The sequence below is a fragment of the Passer domesticus genome, chromosome 6 (genome assembly GCF_036417665.1).
Source record: "Passer domesticus isolate bPasDom1 chromosome 6, bPasDom1.hap1, whole genome shotgun sequence".
NCBI lineage: Eukaryota > Metazoa > Chordata > Aves > Passeriformes > Passeridae > Passer > Passer domesticus.
The window spans coordinates 18,966,968-18,981,760 of NC_087479.1; the positions used below are offsets into that span (position 1 = coordinate 18,966,968).

The 14,793-nt window shown below is 34.8% G+C and overlaps 1 long non-coding RNA gene across 2 annotated transcripts in view; it reads left to right on the plus strand.

The window, feature by feature from the left end:
- The window catches only part of LOC135302772 (uncharacterized), a 115,195-nt gene that overhangs the window by 97,494 nt on the left and 2,908 nt on the right, over positions 1–14,793 (plus strand). Inside the window, exons 5-6 of one of the 2 annotated variants that reach the window (XR_010364319.1) lie at positions 1,508–7,473; positions 10,840–11,365. This is a non-coding gene — a long non-coding RNA (uncharacterized LOC135302772). Of the gene's footprint in view, positions 1–1,507; positions 7,474–10,839; positions 11,366–14,793 lie in introns of those variants that run through there. The other variant, XR_010364320.1, reaches the window with a different exon arrangement.

Consider the following 14,793-nt stretch of genomic DNA (forward strand, 5'->3'; position numbering starts at 1 on the left):
CAGCAAGCATTTACACATATAGAAAGTTAATTCTAAAATTGCTGTCCATAAGTAGGCCAAGATCTCTTTGACAATGCAATTACAACAGCAGAGGTTATATGGGAAGTACTAAACTTGGATTGCCTTCTCACAATCAAAAAGCTGAAACCCATGTTTTCCACTTCAGTTACTGCATTTTCTTCCAGAGAGGATTTCAAAATAGTTTTCTGAACACACTTCCCAATTCCTTGTCAAGCTAGCTCATTTCATGGAAAGGAATACAGCATTCACAGGGCCAGAAGAAAAAAAAATAAAAGAAGGAAAAAAATTACCTTGGCTTTATATTAGAATAAAAAGGGACTGCTTGTTGATTTTTCAGTATAATAATATCCATAAACATGACTTTGCATCAGAATGAGAATCCAGAGTAATCGTCTCTATGGATTCTTTCAAGAATTTAGTTTGAATTCCCTGGAAAATTCAGTGGCAAATGAGGTTAAAACTTTGAAGTCTGTTGGAAAATGAATACTTAGTCCTGAGAAAAAGAGGAATTCACTTCCCTTGCAGTGCTTAGGAAACCAGCACACACACTGAATAATGTAACAGGCAGAGTGGGTGGGTGTGCATGTGCAGGCAGAACATCTCACTGCCACTGTTGCTTCACAATGAAAATTCATTCCCAGACATGTCTTTTCCACACAATCATTTTAACACATTCTTTCTAACCTGAACATGTTGGGCACAAAGGAGTTTCATGCATCATGCTGCTTATCCTTGACCTTTCCTGTTGGGTTCAGGGAGGTACACATCTTCTATTTTATCTTGGAAAATTCTAATTAAAAGAGAAGGGAGAGATTTAAACGTGTGAAATTTTAATAGACTTTCCCAGTGTAGCAATTGTACATTATGTCATCTTGGATAAATTTTGACTGAATTAGCTTTTGCAGAATGCCCAGCAGACCTGCTTTCACAGGCTGTTTTGCCATCTGCACTATTAAAACATCCCCATTAGCTATGCCTAGGGTTTAATCTTTTGCAACTGATTACAAATTGTCCATAATTCACAGCCCAAAATAGAATCACGGGAATTAATTTTTAAACGTTAGACTTGCAAATTCATTATACCAGAAACAAAAGGATATATCTACTTCTATTACTTTTTAACCTGGAAAGGATGATTATGTTGGTCACAAATGCTGATAATAAAGATCAGGTACTAATAAAATATTAGTCAAAATATAATTATTAGACTCATGGGTGTTCAGGGAAGTTTTAGTATATTTATATTGCAAGCCTGACAGAAGTTCTAGAATTTTTCATGAAGTCTGGTTGGAAGAATCCCACTGCATGTGAGTCACTGCCCTCTCACTGTGGTTAAATGACACATACTCAAAAAGTAAACAAGAATTGCCAGAAATTGTGCTCTGTAAACCAAATATCTGTTATTTTAGACATATTGAAGCGAAAAGAGTTTTTTTCTTTTCCTATGACTCCCTTAATGATGGTCTTCCTCATTTTTGTCTTTTAGGAAGGAAAAAGAAAAGGTAAGAGAGAGTATAAAAGGTACTGCCTGAAAGCTGGAACTTCAAATCTTGCTCTATGATTGTCATCTTAATGTTCAGACAAAATGTGTATGCTGCCCTGCAAACTCTAGTTTCCTCCTCAGTAGACCTTACCTAGTTTATCTACGGCTCCTGTATCAAGACAGTGGGTGATAAATGGTCACCTAGAGCTAACTCATGGTCATCTTTGGAGCAGTTAGATGTAAGTAAATAACATGTTTCTAGAATGCATGTTTGCTTTTCTACAACTAATGACATATTTGTGGTTTGGAAGTCTCTTTTGCAATGACCAAAAATAAGGTGGGGATTCTGCTTAGAATCTATGTTTCTAAAATCAGAATTTTGAGTCTTGTTCCATACCTATTTAGAAGTAAGCAATATGGATGGGGAAGGCAAAAAAGTAAAAGTAAGGAGTAATTAAGGCATTTTTAAACATCAGAGCTGTGTAAAACCACAAAGGGTATTGTTAAATCCTGGTTGAATTTATATTCCCATGATTTCCAGACTTCTTGACAAAATGGAGACTGAAACCCTATGAACATCTTCTCCTTTGAACTCCTAGCCCTATCAGACTTGAGGTTTTCTGTGCACAGCAATTTACATCATGAGAGTGCACTAAGCCACAGCAGCTGGGAGCCCTAACCACTCTGAAAGAAAATGGGCATTTGTTGTCATGGTTTGACAACAGGCTTTCGGAACTATAATGCTTCACTGGAATTCAAACATTCAATATAATGCCTACAAATTATGATTTTGGATGCAGAATATATTTTGAAAATTACTGATTCCATTTCCAGCATGCTGAAGGAAATGGAGGAAATGGCATTTTCTGATGACAGCTCTAGTATCTGCCCTGTGGAGCTGTATGAGGAAAGCAGTAGTTTTCTGCCTTTTAATCCCCTCTGTGTCCATCCTTGTACCTGAAAATAAATGAAAAGCTGAATATTTGAACATTTATTTACTTAGGAAAAAAACACAGGAAAACCACTCTTTTCTTAAGATGAGAAATCTGATTCTAAAGCTATTTTTGAAAGAGTAAAGAGTAAACAGATCCTTCTCAACACTGAAACAGCACCCTTGCATTCCTCTGAAGAAACCATCTACATTTCTTGGGGTGTCACTATTCCCTTGGAATTTTGACTGCCACAGCGAGCAGGGCTTAGAGTCTTGACTCTTGGTTCAGAAATCCAGACTGCATTTCCTTTCACGACTGCTGACCTAGGAGCAGTCATGAAGGATGATTTGGAGATAGATAAGTCTGCTCTCATCCAACCCTCAGATGGATGTCACCAGTCTACAGCAGATGAATAGTGCATTGATCAGCACGTGCCTTCTTACCTTGTGCATATGAAGACATTGGGGAGGCATACTTCCTCTTTCTCTTGCTCTTTGCACACCACATCTATCAAGAAAAAATGTAGTCTAGTCAGCTCAAAGGTAAAAGAAGCTGTCTCAGCAACAGGGGAATGACTCAACAAGGAAACGACAAAGGGAGAATCAAATGTTTGTCTCTTCAAAAGGATATAAGACATCTAGCTATTCATTCAGAAGCTCTAGGTGGGGCACTTTCTCACTGATCCTGTATCCAGTCAAAACAGCAGCTCATGGCAAAGGTCCCAAATAATGTAATGCATTTAAAAAGTCCAAATGAACATCTGCATCATGTAGCTGCCTATCCTTCAACACAGGATAAATACCAGGTCTAAATATCAGGCAGGGAGCTTGCTCAATATTAAACTTGAAATAACTGGACTGTAACATGTTTGCAATGGCTTAAATGGGTAGAGAAAGAATCCAGCTCAAGGCAGAGCATATTTTGCAGAAATGCCTATTAGGTCTGATTTTTTCACATTACATTATTTTCTACAAGGCAGAAAGATCATATGTTTTCCAAGCCGCATCAGCTAGAGCACAAGGGAAAGAGGATTCTGGAGTTTAGGTTAAGGCCAGTCTGAGTGCAGCGCTTGGGATAACTGCTGATCTCTTTAGACTCTCTAATACCAGTTCTTTCTGAGTCTCTCAGGAGATGGTTTGCTTGTACTAGAACTGATATTTCAAGAATGAACAATGGAAAACTGAAAAGAAGCAGAGGAAACCAAGCAAGTGAAGGCCATAACATGCTGATTCATACTTTAGAAATTCCATGGTGACCCTGGTAAATTCAGCTCCACCAGTAGCAGGGGTTTTCCATGGGTTATCTGAAGAGAAGGGAAATAAAAATCTTCTTTTGCAGGTACTGCCTGGACATGCCTCATATCTGGGCCTTTCACAGAGTTTCTGAAAATCATCTAATCCTTGTTTCCACCTGCTCCAGCACATCACATTTTGCAGCTCAGCAAGTCTCTATCTTTAGCCTCTCAGCAGTGGGACACTTTAGGCAGAAGAGGATTAGCAGGCACACACAGGTTTAAGTGCAGCCTGCAACTAGTCACAAATGCCTTATCTGCATAAGCTGTCATTACTGGCAAGAATATGAAACATAATTGTTGCATTGCGCTATTTCTGATTAATTGGTTTAAGGCATGAAGGAAGAGTGTTACTACCTAAATAGGTAGTGATATAAATAATAGTGATATTCATTGCAATAAAACTTCGTTACACCATGTCAGTATAATTCAGTATTTTTTAAAACAAGGGGAACTGATCTTTATAAAGAAACATAAGAGAAAACATGGCTGAAGATAATGTGCCACACCAAACATTATTACTACAGTGTCAAAGGGACATAAGCCTGACAAATCTAGTTGGTTTAATCAAAGTGTGGGCATTTGATACTGATGTGGGTGTTGCTTATGCAGATTTTAGAGTATTAAATAATTTATCCCTAAAACCATATTGTTTTATTTCATGGGATACTGTTGAACAATTTCTTTACTACAGAAACAAGAATGATAACAGGAACATGATTTTCTCTCATTTCTTTTTTTTCCCCTTAAAAACCTGAAGTGGTGTAAGGATTTAAAAATTATTTACACAGATCCTCAAAAGCAGGTGGTTTTAATTGGAAAGACTTATTACTGTAACTAATCATATGCAAGCATCTTTGTTTTTATAAAGATGAAGTTCCTCATGTGTAATACTCTCCTCCATGGAAATGTTCTTCTTCTTTGGAAACTGAGATGTGTCCTCGCTCTGAACTTGGGTTTGGCAGAGTGTTTCCCTGTACCTGGGATCTCTGCCAGAAAAATGTGAAGACATGGGGTGGGACAAGGGAGAGAATGGGCTAGCTTGAGGGAGAGGTTAGCAGCCTGTGGTCAAGGGTTACAGAAACTCAAAATATGAAAACTTCACTAAAACTGAGTTGAGAAAAATGAAGAATATATAGGGGACAATTCTTCCAATGCATAAGAATGTTCAGATAGAGATGCACTGAGCTGGACTCCTAATCTCTGCACACAGTAGAACTCCACTGATAGTTAACAGAGTCTTACATGTTTACAGTGGTAGAAATTAAATTCTAATTTGGGTTCATTATTTCTTATTTTGTCTTCACACTTTCAGGGTGGAAATTAATTATTGTTTGGGTTGACATTTTGAGATTAGATCTTTTTAAATGAGTTTGAGATTAATTTTTTTCTTTGTAAAGTTAAAATAAAATCCATGCAAACCAGACTGATTTTAAGCAAGTGCTCTGTAAGAAGGAAGCAGCTATTCCACATCTGAAGAGAGGTAAGTTTGGAATAATATATGTACGTCTATTTAAAATCTTAATTTATTAATATGAAGAGTGATAACTGTGGTTTTTTAGGCAGTTATGACAAAGAAAATTATCTTTAATGATCAGCAAAGAGATAGAAATGAGGAAAACCCCTCAAAAGTATTGTATAATTTTTGTCCGTTCAAATAACTAACTGTTTGAGCCTTCAGGACTGAACCATTAGGACTTCAACTTTTCTAACATGCATTTGGCTCTCATGTTGGTAAATAACAAAACCTTTTATTGTCTGCTTATATTCATAATATATTAAAAAAGAGATTTTTGTAGCAGAGGCAAATTGTTAAATTGTGAACATTAAGTTATCCAGGAGGACATACTTGGTTGGCTAAAATGTCTTTCTGCTTGTAAATCTAAAAAAAAATTTAAGGTAGTTGATTTACTATCCCAAATCCTGGCAAGTAATCTTGACTTTAAAGAGAAAGTGCTCAGATCTGCACTCACTTGGAATTTGAGGTGCAGCTATGACTGTGGTGGATGGACTTAAGCTATGTAATTATATATGCCTTTGTCCCCTGGCTACACATACACAATTATGACACTTAAGAGAAGGATTTTAACTGAAATAAACCTTGCCTGTGGAGCAACCAAGAATTATATGCAGACATCACATTACCACATCATCTTTGCCTAGAGGAGTGGTGAATGCAGGAAAATAGGGTGTGACTCAACTGTTTGGCTTCTACATGCAAATGATGTTGCCCAGCCCTGATGATTCATTGTGTGCATGGTTCAGGCTTAATGCAATTTGAATTGTTGCTTGAAGCACCATGTTTTGTGTAGTAAGACCTTCAGGGTAAGTAATGCAGAGTAAACACTATATAGACCTGTCCTATTCCCTTGCACTGTTCAATTCTGTCCTCGCCCTATGCTGGAAGACTTGTCAGAATTATTTGATTTATTAGTTGCTGCAATTGCTGGTGTGACAAAACAGCTCCTTCTACTCCACAGTGCAAATTTTGTTCCTCTGTAACAGGCAGTCACTATTTAGGGAAGTTCAGGGGGCTCTGGAGGTTTGGACATATGCTTAAAAAGGCATAGTTTATCAGTCTGCATAAAATTTCCTCATGTCATGTGTACTGCCAGTATTGATTCAGTCTCTTGAAGACTATATATCTGTGAGAATGTTGTTGGCATAGTGATAATTTTCTTAATATAAGATGACCTTGGTTAAGTCACAGATGTAGTGGATGACTCACATAGTACTAACACTCTTTACATCCCTATAAAGATTCCTGTTTCTAACACTCACACTTCCACCTAGTTCCTCATCAGTCTCTTTGTATGAGTTTCACAATTACGCTAAAGCTGGAAACCTGTGTTGATGGGTATTAATTTCATCATCTCTCTGCTGTACCTCTGAGTATGAAGAGAGTGAGAGAGAGTCAATCTTTATTAAAGTCAATCTTTCTAGCTGTTTATGCTTCTTCCTCTGACACATGTTGTCAGCTTTTTTTTTAATAATTTTGTTTATGTTGATGATTTTAAAAGCAAAACCCAAGTTCTCCTTTCAGGTCCATCCATCCATCAATCCAGCCCTCAAAAATGATTTACTATGTAAATTATCAAACAACAAAATGCATCTTATACATTGATCATATTTATGAAATCTTCAGTAAGGGAGATATTGATGCTTTATACAACAGAGAAAATGAACCTGGCCACACATTAAAATCTTTCTCAAAATAAAACTTTAAAAAATTTGTGGAAAAAATAATTTGAAAATGGGAGCTGTTACCTACAATTAGACTGTAGAATGGTCTTCCAAACTGAATGTCCTCCATTAAAAAAATAAAGAGCTATGAGGAGACAGTTTTGGATTAATTATTTGGTCATAATTCTTAAAACCTCAGAAGAAAGTAGAATAATTTATACATCAACCTCTACTCTGCTGGGAGCAAATGTGAAAAGAGCTAGATTAGAACTTTGAAGTATATTATTTGGTATGTGTTTTTGAAGATTTTTTCTCCTCAAGGAAGAACATCTTAAAAAAAACAGTGAAATATAAAGGATTTTTTTTTGTTATTTGTTTATTTGAATATAGGATCTTTTTCATACACACGCAGTCTTGACACTGCTCACAAAAATATTAAGGTCACTGAGAGAAGACTATAAGCAAGTAAATATTATCTAAATATTATCATTTGACAGGTGAAAGCAAACAGATGAAGACTTCTGGGTTTGGGGCTCATATGAAATCACATCATACTCTGAGAGGTAAATGAAAGAGAAATATATTTGAAATTATGTGCTATTTTTCAAGTTTTCAGTGAAACTACTGCATTTTATGTTTATATGAATATATATATGCAGATGCATAAAAATATATGTATATACATGGTGTAACTGTGTGCATACTCATACCTGAAATGAGAATATAAAATTTAAAAATAAACCTATGAGGAAAATTCTGTGAAAATGTTCATTGATATTAATGGACCTCTATTTTGATATATCAGTGAAGAATATAGTCTGTATAAATGATTAAGGCAAACTTTCTGTATTGCTGAATTCAAGAAGACAGTTAATCACATACTCGATTTATATCAAGGTTAATATAAGAAAGCTACTGAATGGAACCCATCAGAATGTACATTCAGTGTTTCAAATTTACAGCTGCAAAACAACATATAACAAGATAACAAAAGCTAATCTTTATTGTTTTCTTAAATTGCTGAACTTGGAATTCAAACATTTTGTCGGCCAAAAATGAATTTCAGAGCAGAACAGCAAGAATCAATAGCAGGATGTGTCATAGGATGATGTTTTGAATGAGTAATGGAGCACAGAGCAAAAATCCCTCAGGTTTACATTCACATCCCATAATTGACATAGACATGACATTAGGAGACTAATAAGATATCAAATTTGTGATATTTTCCAGCTGAACTTCCATCAGGTTCAGAATTTATCCTGAAAACATATAAAAAACCTCATCTTAGGATTTATTGAAGTTTGCCTTAAAAAAATATAAGTGATGGAAAAATATCTTTGCTTTAAGCGTGACCTATATTATATCTGGAATTGTATTGAAAAGAACAAAATATATCACAGGTAATATTTTATTCAAAGCTCACACAGAATAGAAATGCAAACTCAAATATTTGTATTACAATTCTCAATATGCCCTGGGACAGCATTTTATAAATATTTCTACTTTTACTGAAATATTCCAGTACTACAACATTCAAAGAACAAACACAAAAATTAATTAGGACTTTAATCCATAGAATAAAACAAATCCATCAGTCTCACATATTTGAAACATTTTCAGTTAGTTATCAGTATTCCCCTTAAGAAGTGTTAGGAAAAGTATGACCAGCCTTCATATGTTCTTTTTTTTTTTTTTTTTTTTTCTGGATTCTGTCTCAGATTTTGATTTCTGGTTCTTCAACTGACTAAGGCAACAGCAACAGCTATGTAGCTCAGAAAGGGATCCATGCATAATTTCAGTCACTTTTACTGAGTGCAAATACCATAAAACTACAGTTATTTTAGAGATATAGACATTCTACATCTGTAGTTCAAGTTTGAGGTGAATTGTCTATCGTATTAGGCTGACTGCAAAGGAATTTAAGTTCTTAATTTAAATATTGCCTTTAGGTACTCAAATCAAGGTTTTATAAATCTCAACACAAGGCTAACAATTTACAGGAATGAAGAGACACACTCTCTCTTGTACTTAATATTTCAGTGCTATGGCAGAAGTGCAAATGAACTCCAAATTCTGGTCCTTTCCAGCTTGCAATGAAAGGTCTTGTATTACTGAAATACCTCACTTTTAGCTGAAGTTATTTGTCATTCACATCTTCACTTGCCCTTTCTAATGATCTAATGGAGTTTATTTTTTTATTAGCAAAACCTTTGCCACTCTCCTTCAAATCTTCAATCAAGTACCAATAGCTTACCTACATAAAAAACATGTACAGTTATCCACCAAAGAAGACAAATGATCATTTTAACATATTAAAACAAACAAATAAGTACTTGTTTGACAAAATCACCCCAAAACCTTGCTGGAAACTAACATATGATATGACAAGAGGTTTATTTTTCAAACCAGTCTTTTTTTTTTATTGCATATTCAAGTTATGGCACTTGATATCAAATTGCACACACTGTCTAAAACACATAGTTCTGTGGGCTATAATGATCTGTCCCTGCTTTGGCTAGACTGAAGTAAACATCATACATGTGGTACTCATTTCACATAAATTTCAGTTTCTGATCGGTGGTTACTGTCACTCGTTCAAGATAACAAACAGAAAATTATGGGAGAGCAATGTGGTGCAAAGTAGCCTGGAAGTTATCCACAGAGCACGTCTTTTATATCTCAAGTTGTAATCCAGCTCACAAGAATGCCTTTCATGTATGAAGAAAGAGGTTATTATCCTATCAGTACACAATCTGTTAATAACAAACATCAGGGGAGAGCGATTCATTTGCCCTGACAGCTTTGTGAACAGGCTTAGAAACTGTTCTGAATAGTGAAATACATTAAGAAAAAGATGTTATTTATGGCAGAAGACAGGAAAGGGAGCTTTCCTTCTGGAATTTAGGAAAGTTCAGCCAGCCAAAACATAGAAAAAGATCCAAAATATATTTGCAAAATTAATGAAAGACAGACCTCCTTATTTTTGCCTCAGATTTAAAGGTGAAAAGCCATGTCACTCAGTGACACATTTTTCAGGGTACAATATTGAAAAACTATCAGTTTTATTCATAGAAAAGCATAGGTAGATCTGACTTCTTATGAAAGCTGGTCCTTTTATTTGTCTGACCTCTGATTTAGTTTTATTTCTATATTGTTAACCTGAATAAATAATTTCATTCAGCCTGCAATTGTGCATGCTCTCATTCTATCTGGCCTTTCTTGAGAAACATTATGGAATAGGAGATGGAGGCAACTTGCTCATGTCTACATGGACCTGGAGGCACAGTCTGCTGATATATTGAACCTTTAGACTTACTGTATGTGATTGTCACGTTTTATATTAATTTGTATTTCTATTAAATTTATTTTAATAATCATTTTATATATATATATATATATATATATATATAGGCACACACTAGTAAGCTAAAATATATTTTTCTTACTGATTCTTCTTCTCTCTGGTTACTAACATGGCGTTGCCAAAAAATTGTACCTACAGTTGATAAAAAAATAAGTAAAAATGGAAAAAAAAGAAGGTTAAAAACATTTATGATCATCATTATTTTGTGGTACCTTCAGATATAGTTGCACAAAGCAGGAGACATAACTAAAAATTCAGAAATTCAGATTTTCTAATTGGATGTATTTTACACACATATTGCATGGTATTATCAATATATGGTAGATTAGCAATAGATTTCTGTTAGTTGTTACAAAAAAGTTCTGAAAAATTTCAGCAAATGACAGTCTGTACTCCTTCAATCAAAAGAAATTCTTGTTTTAAGAGCTTATACATTTCATAAACAGTAGAAGTGGAAACCAAGCTAAAGAATTCCTTCCTTCCTCTCCCTCCTCATGAGTGCAAAATTAGAGAATAAACCCCAGGTTTTCTGCCACCCTAGCACCTTCATTCTTTTTGTCTGCAGTAAGCTGTTGCCACGTGCAGGGGTGATGCAGTCCCAGGTGGACCTGGTCCAGCCAGGCAAGGCCACTGAGATCCAGCAGCTGCTCAGGAGATCCGTGTGTCAAAGCCAGCAAGCATCATCTGCACTTTAGCAACCTCTGCAAGCACTTCAAACAATAGCACAAAACAACTCCGGTTTCATATGACTTTCCTTGGTTCCCTCTTGTCCACAACATTTGGAATGATCCTTTGTTATTCTGCTAAGAATATGTACCTCCCACCTGCTTTTCTACAAGAATGAAGCAATAACATCTGTAACCTACCTATAGTGAAAAGGAGCCTAACAACTTTTTTGCTATTGTGTTGTAAAACACATTTACAGTTCTTGCCCCCATTATTTCTATTTTAAACTCACACACTACACTTCAAAAAAAGAAAGTGAGAGATTTGAAGAAAAAACTACATATGTAACAGTTTAGTTTTCAATTTATTTAGGAAAAGTTAATGTCTTTAGTATACAAGAAAATTCAGCAATCCAATTACAGTATTATTGACTTCTTATGCCATTACGCAGTGGAAAAATTGACTATGGGCTATTTTCATTAAAATTATTTACTCATGTCAAGTTGTTGTTTGGGTGTTTTTTTTAATTAACTTGTCCACTGATGAAAAGGTGCTGAACTTGCAGTCTGAAGTCCACCACAGAAAACAAACAAACAAAGCAAAAAAAAAAAAACCACCAGGTAAAAGCAGAAATCAGTATTTTGATTTGCTAAGAAGAAACATTTTCTGTAGGGATCTAACACTTCCTCTTTGTGTTAGATATCTAATAGGGGCAGTCCAGGAAAGGTAACTCACTGAAAAAAATCCAGCAAACTCTATTGTAGGATTTGTCAAGAGCACAGACAACTGAAATCACAATAAAGTTAATTACTACTGGGTCTGGAATTCTAACTCATCAGTCAAACAATGAGCTTCTTTACTCTGTATTACATGTGTTAGCCTAGATGAGAATCCTAAGTAAAGAATGTGTTATCTGTGAAGTGGTGGCCAAGCAGGTATGCACTAAATTACAGAGATGACTAAGCTAGCTGGGAAAAATCCATTTTGCATCTGTTGCCGTCTGATAGTTGGGAGAAGGAGTAGATGATTCCCCCCCCAATGGTATTTTTTATTATCAGTCTTGTATCTTCAGGATTAACAGCTCATTAATCATGGACACAAGGATACATTATGGTCCAAATTTCTATCAGATCTCCCACACCAGATGAAGTGAAATTCACATGTGCATTCAAAAATTCACATTTTCATTATCAACTGTTGTCTAAAAAACATTGTTATCCAAATCACATTTGCAGTAAAGATTAAAGTTGCAAAGGTCTAAGGACCAAAAGGCCTTTGTTCACAGAGGCATTTTTAAGTTCAAGTGACTTATGATAATAGCAGTGCTTATTCTAGTGAGATTAGAAAAAAAAATTATAACAAAATAGCTGTAACAGATATTGTGATTCTGATGGACAATAGATTAAAAATGCCTAGCATGGACTGAAATATTATCCACCAAATACTTTTGAAAATAGTAGAAATAAAAACTTCTGCTTCGCATGTTGGAATTTTTTTCTCAAGAAATAAAGTTAGATTACAATTATTTTAATCAGAACTTTTTTTGGGTCAATGTCATCTACTGAATTAGTTACAGCTATTTGAATGATTTTTCTTCAGTGATGTGCTGCTTATTATTTATATAGTGTCAGCAGTAAGCAAAATGTTTGGGTTCTTCACCTTGTGGGATGAGGCCGTAGTAAAGAATAATTTTTTGAGTCAAGATAAAAGTATCTATGCCTAAAGTAGCTTTCAATCCATCAAGAACTTTAGAGCTTATGTTGAGACAGTCCTTCTTAAACAACAAACTGTCTTTAAAAGCTGTTAATGTTTGCTAGTTTGCTTTTATTTCACAGCTACAATGTAAGAAGCAATATTTCTGGATTTCTGTCTGTTGCAGCTGTCATTTGTAGGTGATCATTAGACTGGCTTGACACTTGTACTAGAAACAAGTGACCAAATCAAGGCAATATAATGAGGCTGGACCACTCAAACCTTTCCAAGAAGTCAAATCAGTTTTCTATTTTGAAGTGAAAAAGACATATGTTTTTAACTAGTATTGTAAGCATTAGAAAATATTGTGAATATAATTCTCACAAGACCCTGGCACCAGTGAAGTCAATGAGGAAAAATCCACCAACTAAATTAAACATGTCTGGACTCTAATACAACTTTCTTGAGATTCATATAGCTATGAAACTGTCAATGAGGTGGCAGGTCTACATTTTCCTTCTATGTACACATATTTATTTTACTGACTCTAGGGGATTTGAGAGCCAGACATCATTCAGCATGCTCCAAAGAACTATGCACTATCTTCCCTAATAGAGACATTATCTTTGTTCTTATTTCCATTTGTATTTTTCCCTTATAATAAATTAATCATTCAAACTGAAATGTATCTCCAGGTTTCAGAGGTTTTTAGTTGGCTGATATCACTGGTTTTCGTTTCAATGTGTTTACAGCTATGACATTTTATAAGAACAAATAGATGCAAGATCTCTCACAAGTGAGTTTTTATCACATTATGTTTCCAGTTCAGTTCCCAGTACAGATAGCTGAGTCATGAATATATATCCAATGAAAAAATAAACTTCCAAATATGTCAGAGTTCAGCAGAAATTGCCAGGGTATTTCATACACACTGTCTTGATATCTTTAAAATGGTATTATGTTAAATCCCCTCAGAGGTGTCTTAAACTAGGGTTTTCCAAAGAGCCTCAGGGTACAGGGAACTGTTGCCTGTTTTCTTTAGTTTCTCCTGGCTATATTTGGCTTAGCTTCAGAAGACCTTATTTTTCCCTTTAGAATTCCCATGACCATAAATGTTATGTCAAAGGGTATTCTTTTGGTTTTTTAATAATTACTAGCTAAAAATTCAAAACATCTTAAAATGAAATCACATTTGTATTCCTGATTTGTGAGAAGTGTTTGAAGTATTTCAAAGATAAGTGCACATTAAAACATTACTTTTCAATGTAGCATTAAATATATATTATATATATACATATATTTAATTCTGATAATTTTGCCTCATGTCAGCTGTTGTTACTACTACTATTATTATTATTATTTATTATTATTATTATTATTATTACTACTCCTACTATGATTATTTAACAATAGGAACTTCAACATATCTTGAAAAAGTCTAGGCTGATCCTATAACAAATTATAAAGATGTGAAAGTTTAAAGGTTTTGCACGTTTAGTGAATTGTATACTAATACAAGTTGGTGGATTGCAGTGTTGAGGAACACAGGCATAGGGCAGCCCTCAGCCTCCCACACACTGCTTTGTCAGTGCAATCCACAAGGGCTATTTCTGTGGCAGAATAGAGGCTCTTTCTTTGATTCTAATATCATACCACTAATGCATCAGTTAAATATTATCAAAGCATTTAAACCTTTCATATATTTTTATCATTGCATTGCAACATTTTCCTTCAGGCACTATACAATAAAGTGCATACAATACCTACCCTGAGGAAACTGATATACATAATAGCAATTTTGTCTAATGTAGTTGCTTTTTCTTTTTTTTTTTTTTATTTGTTTTGCCTTTGGTTTGTTGTTTATTTGTTTTGTTTTTGTTTTGTTTTTCTTTTGATTTGAAAACATTTTTTGCCTCCACATTTAATAAAAATCCTAAGGATAGAAAAAAGTGACATTTAATTTTCTTGGCTTTGGCTACCACATTGTTGTGTCTACATAGGCATGCACTCATCTAGAGCTGCTCACACCCACGCTTCCACCCACCCACAAAGCTAATCACAGTGTTTTTAAAATAAAATAATTTCTTACTGCCTAACCACAATGGCAATACTTCCAGCTCATTTTGTTCACCATGAATAAAATACATGGAATACTCCAGTA